Source organism: Chiloscyllium punctatum, chromosome 17 (assembly GCF_047496795.1).
Source record: "Chiloscyllium punctatum isolate Juve2018m chromosome 17, sChiPun1.3, whole genome shotgun sequence".
In the NCBI taxonomy this organism is placed as follows: Eukaryota; Metazoa; Chordata; class Chondrichthyes; order Orectolobiformes; family Hemiscylliidae; genus Chiloscyllium; species Chiloscyllium punctatum.
This window is the reverse complement of record NC_092755.1, coordinates 69,440,745-69,451,828: the sequence shown is the minus strand read 5'-3', so window position 1 is coordinate 69,451,828 and position 11,084 is coordinate 69,440,745.

The following is an 11,084-nucleotide window of genomic DNA, read 5'->3' as shown; positions in this document are numbered from 1 at the left end:
TTTTTAAAAAGTGTTTCTTTTTAATTTGGAAAACAAAGGTAGAATTCTATGAATAGGTTAGGCTGGACAATGCATCTAAATGAAGGAGCGAGGGGCTTTACGGTTTCAAATAAACCTGTTGGACTATAACCTTGTGTCGTGTGACTTTTGACTTAGTACATCCAAAGGTTAACCTGTGTCAGTGTCAGCTTTAGTTTAGTGGCAGCTTTTGTGCCAAATCTGAAGATCATGCATTCAAATTCATTCCTAAAACTGCCATACAAAAATGTATGATGGCATTTGAGCGCAGTTCTAAAGGAGTCTTTCAAGCGTAATATTAAACTGAGATCCCTACTGACCTCTCAGGTGATAAACAAAATTACGCCAAGGAAGAGCTGTGAAGTTCACCAAAATGTCCCAGCCAATCCCTTAACTAACGTTAATTACGAGAAAAAAATCTGGATATTAATAATAGCCATGTAACTGCTATCAATTATTGTAAAATCTCACCTGGTTCACTAATGTACTTTCAGGAATGAAATTGGTCATCCTTATGTGTTCTGCCCTGTGTGTGACTCCAGTCCCACAGCAATGTGGTTGACTTTTAACTGCCCTCTGGGTAATTAAAAATTGGTAATAAATGCTGGCCTCACCAGCTACATCCACATTCCATGAATGAAGAAATAAAAAACAACTCCATTCAGAGTCTCATATGTTTCAATGAAATGTATTTAAGTTTATAAAATAATGAGGGGTATAGATAGAGTTAATGGCGGTTGACTTTTCCCTAGGATGGGGGGATTTCAAGACTGGGGGCATATTTTTAAGGTGAGAGGAGAAAGATTTAAAAAAGATATTAAGGGCAAATTTTTTACACAGCGGGTGGTTCGAGTGTGTAATGAACTTGAGGAAGCAGTGGATATAAGTATAATTATAATGTTTAAAAGACATTTGAAATAAGTACATGAACAGGAAAGGTTTGAAGGGATATGGGCCAGAAACAGGCAGGTGGGACTAGATTAGTTTGGAATTATGATCAGCATGGACTGGTTGGACCAAAGGGTCTGCTTCCATGCAGTATGACTCTCAGATTCTTTGACTCTATGACTTCACATCCTTCTAAACTCCAGAGAATATGGACCTAATTTTTTTAGATTAGATTACTTACAGTGTGGAAACAGGCCCTTCAGCCCAACAAGTCCCCACCGACCCTCCGAAGAGCAACCCACCCAGACTTATTCCCCTACATTTACCAGGACAACAACTCACCAGGACGAAGGACCCGATACCCAGCATGAGCAAAACCAACGTAGTGTACAAATTCCCATGCAAGGACTGCACAAAACACTACATAGGACAAACAGGAAGACAGCTAACGGTCCGCATCCATGAACACCAACTAGCCACGAAACGACATGACCAGCTATCCTTAGTAGCCACACACTCAGATGACAAGCAACATGAGTTCGACTGGGACAACACTACTATTATAGGACAAGCCAAACAGACAACAGCTAGGGAATTCCTAGGGGCACAGATTCAATCAATAAGCACATCGACCTGGACCCAATATACCGGCCACTGCAGCGGACAGCTGGAACTGACAACCGGAAGCGGTAGGTACAAATCACTACAAATGCCGGAGGAAACATCACAGAAGCGCTTCACAGGAGACTCCCAAGCACTGAGGATGTCACCTAGACAGGGGACGAAATGTCTGCAACACAAATTCCCAGCTCGGCGAACAGAACCATAACAACGAGCACCCGAGCTACAAATCTTCTCCCAAACTTTGTACATTTACCCCTTCGCCAAACATTATGGGCAATTTTAGCATGGCCAATTCACCTAACCTGCAGACTTTTGGACTGTGGGAGGAAACTGGAGCACTCGGAGGAAACCCACGCAGACACTGGGAGAATGTGCAAACTCCACACAGACAATTCCTGAGGCGGGAATTGAACCCGGGCCTCTGGCGCTGTGAGGCAGCAAAACAAACCTCTCACTCCAAGAATCATTGTAATGAACTTTCACTTACACATCCAAGGCACATATATCCTTTCTTGAGGATGGACAGCAAAATGGAATACATTCCCCGAAAAATTTACTGGAATATATTTGAGGAGGTAATGAGCAGGATAAGTAAAGAGTAAGCAGTGAATATCGTATATTTGGATTTTCAGGAGGCATTTGTTAGAGCTCCACAAATTAGACTACTCAATAAGATAAAAGTCCATTGTGTTGGAAGTAGTATATTAGCATGCATAGAAGAATGATTAAATAACAGAAGGCAGATTGAGAATAAGGTGGCCATTTTCAGGATCCCCCACAGGGATCAATACTAGGGCCACAATTATTTACAATGTATATCAATGCCTTAGATGAGGAAAGTGAACATACTATGGCCAAGTTTACGGATAACATAAAAATAGGTTGGAAGGTGAACATGTCACAAAGAGTCTGCAGTGAGATATAGACAAGTTAAGTGAGTCAGCAAAAACTTGACAGATGAGATATAATGTGGGAAATGTGAGGTCATGTACTTTAGCTGGAAGAATAAAAGAACTGAATATTATTTAAATGAAGAAAGACTGCAGAAAAGTACAGAACAGAAAGATTCGGGAGACCTTGTCCATGAAGAACAAAATGCTAGAATTCAGGTTCAGTAGGTAATAGAGAAGGCAAATAGAGAATTGTCCTCAGGCTGATGACCGGCATTGACAAATGGTCATGATTGCACCAACCAATCAGCACCTTGTTGCCTGCTGAATCTCACTTTGTATACATACCTTGGTGCTGGGCCATCTCTTCATATAGCCATGTCCCCCTCACCTACTTGCAAAGCAACAGTGTAAATAAGACTTATTATGAGTTTCAGTAATGTGCTTTTAAAATATACTGCAATTTCTTCCTCAGTCCTTTTCCCACTTCAGATCACAATCAAAAATAAAGTAAAATAATATGGTGCAGTCTTTACAATACTAACCTGTTGTGTGGTACCTTTTGTAAATCTCAATATACTATACTATTGGCTCCACTTTATCTACCTGCTAGTTGCATCCTCAAAAAAGTTTAATCAATTTGTCAAACATAATTTTCCTTTTATAAAACAATGTTGACTGCCTGTTAAGTCCATGGCTATGACTTATTTAATAATAGATTCCAGCATTTTCTCTGTAATTGATGTCAAGCCAACTTGTCTGTGGATCCCTGCTTTTTCTGTCCCTCCTTTCAGTTGCCTGCCACATCTACTGTCCTATACACAGCCTTTCTTTCCTGAGACCTGCCCAGATGACAAAAAAACAATAAAAGAGAAGTGTAATACTTGGAAATCAATGTACTGGTCATATTGGAGCACTGTTCTGAAATACACAAAACAAATTGGACCATTATGCATGTTTTACTGTTTTTTTGTATGCTGTGCTGTTTAAGTTTATCAATCTCTTCTTCTTGAATCAAAAACTCTTGGCAATTGACATCACACACTTACTTCATATTTCAGATCCTATCTTGCAAGGTTTGTGAAGGTTTGTAGCTCAGGTTGAGGTTTAGGGTGTAGGTTTGCTCGCTGAGCTGTAGGTTTGATATCCAGATGTTTCATTACCTGGCTAGGTAACATCATCAGTGGCGACCTCCAAGTGAAGCTTGGACTTCACTTGGAGGTCGCCACTGATGATGTTACCTAGCCAGGTAATGAAACGTCTGGATATCAAACCGACAGCTCAGCGAGCAAACCTACACCCTAGATCTTATCTTCTCCACTGTCTAAGAATGGCAAATTAAGTACCATATGAAGATGACTCACTGACATTATTGACGTTATCACATTAGGGACTTACTAACAGTGAAAATAGAATATCCTTCTTTACTGTGTAAAACTTGTTCATAATTTTGAACATCTCAACAAGGTCACATCTTAAGCTTCTCTGCTACATGGAGAATAAGACCAATTTCTCTCCTTTTTCCTTACATCTAAATTGCCTCATTCCTGGTATAGTCTAGTAAATCTCCTTTGCACAATCTCCAGGGTTTTAATAATGCGACCACAATCTTAGGGGAGGTGATAGCATGGTGGTATTATTGCTGGACTGTTAATCTAGAGATCCAGACCCACAGCAATGTGGTTGACTCTTAAATGCCCTTTAGGGATGAGCAATAAATGCTGTCTAGCCAACAACACCCACATCCTGTGAATGAATAAAGAAAACAAAGAACTGAATACGATACTCCAATGTGGCTTGACCAATGATTTGTAGAAATGTAGCATCATGTCCTTCATTTTATACTCTACCACTTTTTATAAACCTGAGAATCTTATAAGCCTTCTTAATAACTTTCAAAGAGTTATGCGCTTGAACCCCAAGGTCTCTCTGCTCCTGTACTCCCCTTAAAGTTGTACCATTGAGCCTGCATTGTCTCTCCATGTTCCTTCAACAAAAATGCATTACCTCACATTTCTTTGGATTGAATTTCATCTGCCAGGTGTCTGCCCATTTGGCCAACTTGTCAATGTCTCTCTGAAGTTGTTCAGTGAAATCCTCACAATTCACTATTCTCCTTAACTTAGTCTTATTTGCCCTCAACACCCGTCTTAGTATCTTTTATATAAATCAGAAAAAGCAAGGGTCTCAAAATTAATCCCTGGTGTACACACTTCCAACTTGTTACCAGTCTAAGAATTGCCCATCTGTGCTTACCCTTTGTTTCCTTTCTTTTGGCCAACTTTTAACCCATGGTGCCAAACATCTCGAATTTGCTAACCAACTTGCCATGTGGCACAGTATCAAATGTTTTCTGAATGTCCAAATGCAGAGGAACCTTGATTATCTGGAGAATGCAGGCGGGCAGTATTTCATTCGGTTAATCGAATTCTGAATAATCGAATGTTGGATAACGTAGTTTAGCCAAGCATCGGGACCTTGCGATCTTGCTGGATAATCTGATGTTTGGATAATCGAATGCTGGATAATCAAGGTTCCTACAGCACTAACCCCATCCACCGCCTCATCAAAGAACTCAATTAAATTTATCAGGCATGATTTGCCCTTGACAAAGCAATGTTGACACCAGGGATATATTTCCCTCCCCACCCCTTTCCGCCTTCCGCAAAGACCGTTCCCTCCGTGACTACCTGGTCAGGTCCACACCCCCCTACGACCCACCCTCCCATTCTGGCACTTTCCCCTGCCACCGCAGGAACTGTAAAACCTGTGCCCACACCTCCTCCCTCACCTCTATCCAAGGCCCTAAAGGAGCCTTCCACATCCATCAAAGTTTCACCTGCACATCCACCAATATAATTTATTGTATCCGTTGCTCCCGATGTGGTCTCCTCTACATTGGGGAGACTGGGCGCCTCCTAGCAGAGCGCTTTAGGGAACATCTCCGAGACACCCACACCAATCAACCAAACCACCCCGTGGCCCAACATTTCAACTCCCCCTCCCACTCTGCCGAGGACATGGAGGTCCTCGGCCTCCTTCACCGCCGCTCCCTCACCACCCGACGCCTGGAGGAAGAACGCCTCATCTTCCGCCTCGGAACACTTCAACCCCAGGGCATCAATGTGGACTTCAACAGCTTCCTCATTTCCCCTTCCCCCACCTCATCCTAGTTTCAAACTTCCAGCTCAGTTACTGTCTCCTTGACTTGTCCGACCTGCCTATCTTCTTTTCCACCTATCCACTCCACCCTCTCCTCCTTGACCTATCACCCTCATCTCCTCCCCCACTCACCCATTGTACTCTATGCGACTCTCTCCCCACCCCCACCCTCCTCTAGCTTATCTCTCCATGCTTCAGGCTCACTGCCTTTATTCCTGATGAAGGGCTTTTGCCCGAAACGTTGATTTCGCTGCTCGTTGGATGCTGCCTGAACTGCTGTGCTCTTCCAGCACCACTAACCAAGCAATGTTGACTGTCTAGTATTAACTTAAATTCTCTCAGTGTATATTTAGATTAGATTAGATTCCCTACAGTGTGGAAACAGGCCCTTTGGCCAGACCAGTCCACACTGACCCTCTGAAGAGTAACCCACCCAGACCAATTTCCCCTCTGACTAATGCACCTGACACTATGGGCAATTTAGCATGGCCAATTCACCTGACTTGCACATCTTTGGACTGTGGGAGGAAACTGGAGCACCCGGAGGAAACCCATGCAGACATGGGGAGAATGTGCAAACTCCACACAGACAGTCACTCGAGGCTGGAATCGAACCTGGGACCCTGGTGCTGTGAGGCAGCAGTGCTAACCACTGAGCCACCGATTTACCTTATCCTATATTATGGCCTCCATCAATTTTCACACTATTGTTGTCAAGCTGACAGGTCTGTAGTTTCCTGGTTATCCTTTGTCCCTTTCTTAACAACAGCGTCATATTTGCAATCTCCAGTTCCCCAGGACTAATCCTGCATTCAGAGAGAACATTTCTGTCAACAGCTCTGCAATTTGCTTCCATATCTCTCTCAGCAATCTAGGTTACATCCTATCCTGAAGAAGGGCTGATGCCCGAAACGTCAATTCTCCTGTTCCTTGGATGCTGCCTGACCTGCTGCGCTTTTCCAGCAACACATTTTCAGCTCTGATCTCCAGCATCTGCAGTCTTCACTTTCTCCTCCTACATCCTATCTGGGCCAGGTGACTTCCCTACCTGGAATATTACCAGCTTTTTTTAGCACCTCTTCTTTATGTATCACTAGACTGATCAGTTGTTCAACACCCACATTTTTTTCAACTGGGTTATTGTCACCATCTTCTCATTTGGTAAAGATGGCAGCAAAGTATTCATTTAGTAACTCTGCCATTCCCTTTGCATCAATGAACAGCTTACCCTGCTTGTTCCTTAGGGGTCCCCCTCTACCTTTCACTAATCTTTTACTGCTAATATGTTTGAAGAACATTTTAGTATTTGTTTTAGCGCAGCCTGTCTTTCTTTCCTCATGTTTCCTCTTAGCCTTCCTTATTCCAATCTTAGCCTCTCTCCTGCATTGTTATTCTGGTGTTCATTATATGCCTCTTTTCTTTCCTTTTCTTTCTCATCAATATCCTTAGCCATCCAGGAAACTCCAGCTTTGAATACCTCATATTTATTTCTTATGGGCATGTACCTACTTTGTACCCAATCCATTGAATCCCATTTTTCATTCACTGTTTTATCCACAAAAATGTATTTCTAATCAACTTGCTCCAGTTGAACTTTTAGACCCCTAACAACTGCTCTTTTCCAGTCTGGGATCTTAATCCTTAACTAAACTTTAATCTTTTCCAACTTAATGTTCAATCTTACTGTATTATGATTGCCATTTCCCAAATGGTCCCGTACTCTGACATTCTCCACTTGGCCTGCCTCATTTCGTAGGACCAGATCAGCATAGATTTCACCCTATGTGAATCTGGAAATAAACTGTTCTAGAAAGTTTTCCTGCACACACTGCAGGAGTTTCTACCTATCTGTGCCCCATACTCTACCTTTTCCCAGACTACCCTAAGGTAATTGAAATCACTAACTACCACAACCCTCCTTGTCTTGCAGGTTTCCATAACATGCCTACAAATGCTGCCTCCTACTTCTTACCCACCATTTGTGGTCTTTACAATATACCCACAAGGTCACTGTTCTCCTTCCATTTCTCAACTACATAGATTCTAATTCAGGATCTAAATCTTGCTCAAGAGCTATAGTACTATCTTTGACCAAGACTGCTACACCTTCTCCATTTTTACCACCCTGTGTTTGCTAAAAACCTTATAATCCAGGATGTAGAGTATCTCCTCTGGCTTCAGCCACGTTTCTGTAAATGCTACTACATCATATTCCCCTGCTTCCAGGTCCCCAGTTTTGTCCAATGCACTCTGTGCATATACAGCCATGCAGTTAAGCTCTGCCTTATCTCCTTTTTGCCTTTTGGGACGCAACCTTTTCTTTGTTCACTGTCAACACTCAAGCCTTCGCTCACTTCCTTTTCCTTATTCCCCATCTTTTCTCTCTTACCCTCACTGATACTATTAATATTACTATTACTAACTAGCCCCATTAGTCAACCAATCCCCTGCTTTGTGCTTTCAAGATAGTTTATTGGATGAGCATGGTCTTGAACCAACCTAGGAGCAGATTATATCAAAGTTGGTATTACTTGATGTGACAGAATTAATTCATGACCTCAGAGTAAAGGCACTTCAAGGTAATACTAAGCACAATATAATAGAATTTTACATCCAGTTCGAAACAAAGATGTGTCTAAGAGTAGCATTTTAAGCTTAAATAAAAGCAACTATGTGGGCATGAAAGCAAACTTAGCTGAAGAGAGCTGGGATAACAGGCTAGAGAACTCCGGTGACAACATCTGCAGAACTATGAGCAATTTTGGTCCGCTACTTAAGGAAAGGTACCATTCATTGGAGGCCATTCAGACAATGTTCACTAGGATGATCCCAGGCATGAATGAATGAAGGCTAAACAGGTTGGGACTCTACTCACTAGAGTTTAGAAGAGTGAGAGGTGATCTTATGGAAACATATAGTTTCTTAAGGGGTTTGACAGGGCAAATGCTGAGAGGATGTTTCACCTCATGGGAGAGTCTAGGACCTGAGGGCATAGTCTCAGATTCAAGGGGTGCCAAGTTAAGTCCGAGATGAGAAGAAACGTCTTCTCAGAAGGTTGAGAGTAGAAAAGTGTGGCTCTCAAAAGCACAGCAGGTCAGGCAGCATCTGAAGAGCAGGAGAGTTGACGTTTTGGTCATGTCTAATGAAGGGCTTATGCCTCAACCATCAACCCTTCTCCTCTTCGGCTGCTTCCTGACCTGTTGTGTTTTTCCCGTGCTTCACTTTTCGAGTTTGACTCTCCAGCATCTGAAGTCCTCACTTTCTCCTCAGAGGGATGAGAGTCTTTGGAACTCCTTGCCACAGAGATCTGTGGAGGCAGAGTCCTTGTGTTAAGGCTGAGATAGATAGATTCTTGATAAGTAGGGGGATCAAGGGTTATGTGTAAAATACAACATGGACATGAGGATATTGAATCAGCCATGATCCTATTGAATAGTGGAGCAGGCTCAAGGGGCTGAACAACCTACTTCTGTTCCTATTTGTATGGCCATATTGTCTAGAGGATATGATAACAAAGAAAGCTAGCAAAGTTAGGGAAAGCAGCAACGTTAAGTAAAAAAGATTTGTGCAAAGATGAATGAGCTACCAGAGGAAGTGGTGGAGGCGGGTAGAATTACAACATTTAAAAAGCATCTGGATGGGTATATGAATAGGAAGGGTTTAGAGGGATATGGGCCACATGATGACAAACATGTCAGATTGGGATGTCCAGTTGGCATGGACGATTTGGACCAAAGGGTCTGCTTCCATGCTGTATGACTCTATGAGTCAGATGATTACACCAAATACTGTATAAAAAAACAGCAGTGAACGACTAAAACATTTGCCAGGATAAAGAAATTAGAGTGAGAGGAAACTAGCTAGAAATATAAAGTATGGATAGCAGGTGTTTCTACAAGTATTTAAAAAAGAAATGAGTAAGTAAAGTGAGTATTGGTTCTCGGGAGAGTGAGAATAGGGTTAATAGTAGATAATAAGAAAATAGCAGATGAAATAAACTAACATTTTGTTTTTGTTTTCACTGTTAGGTACATAAAAAAAATTAATAGCTGTAAATCAGGAAGTGGTAAAGAGAAAGAAACATGACATTACAATCACAAAGGATGCTGTACTGAGCAAACAGATGGAGCTACAGATTGTCAAGTCCCTGAGTCCTGTTGAACTTCATCCTTATGTCTTGAAAGACAAGGCTAATGAGGTAGTAGATGCAGGAGTATTGATTCTCCAAAGGTCACTGCATTCTGGAAAGGTTTCATTAAACTGGAAAGTAGCAAATATAACTCCTTCATTCAAGAACAGGAAGAGACAGCAAACTATAAACCAATTACATTGGAGTATGTCATGGAAAAGATATTAGAATCAATCATTAAGGAGGTTGCAGCTGAGCATTTAAACTCCAAATAATCAGGATGAGTAGCATGGTTTTGTGAAAGAGAAATCAAGTTTAATTAGTTTATTCGTATTGTTTGAATGGATTAAGATATGTGGATAAGGGGGAGCTTGAAGGCATTTGACAAGGCACCATATAATAGGTTATTGCACAAAGCGGTGTATGGTGTAGGGGGTAACATATAGCTATGGGTAGAAGGTTAGCTCACTGGCAGAAAGCAGAATATGCGTGAATGGGCTTATTTCTGATTGGCAATCACACTCTGAGTGAATTCCCAGAGGCATTTTTGTTGGAGCTTCAACTTTTTACGATTCACATCAATGATTTGTGTGAAGGTATTGTAGCGAAATTTGCAAATGACGCAAAGGTATTCAGGAAAGAATGTTGCAAAGCATACCTAAGGGGCTTGTAAACAAATATGGATAAATTTAACAAGTGGGTAAAAATCAGATAGATGAACCATAATGTGGGAAAACGTGAAATTGTTCACTTTAGCAGGAAGAATGAAGAAGCAGGGTTTTAACAGAAAAATGACTACAGAGGAATTTAGGTGTACAGTATATATGTCAAATGCATCTGCAGCAAGCTATTAAGAAGACTAGTATGGTCCTAACTATTATTTCAAAAGCAATTAAATGGAAAAGGAAAGATATGATGTTTCATAGGGACATTAGTGAGAAGACAGTGCAAATACTGTATACAGTTTTGGCTTTCTTATTTAATAAAGGATGCAAATGCATTGGAGGCAGTTCAGACAAGATTTATGAGCATGATACCTAGAATGCGCATGTTGTTTGGAGGCTGAAAGACTTTATTGCCAATGGAGTTTAGAATAGTCGTGGATGACTTAATTGAAGTATATAAGATCCTGAATGATCTTTATAAGGTGGAAGGGGAAAGGATGTTTCCTCTTGTTGATGAGTTCAACATATCTCCCACCCAACTATTTCCATCAAGCCATGGATCAACCCTGGTTCAATGGACAGTACAGATGGGAATGCCAGGTGCAACACCAGGCATAGCTAAAAATAAGGTGTCAAATAGGTGCAGCAAACAAACAGGACTACTTGCATGCCAAACAGCATAAGCAGCGAGCAAAAGACACAACTGAG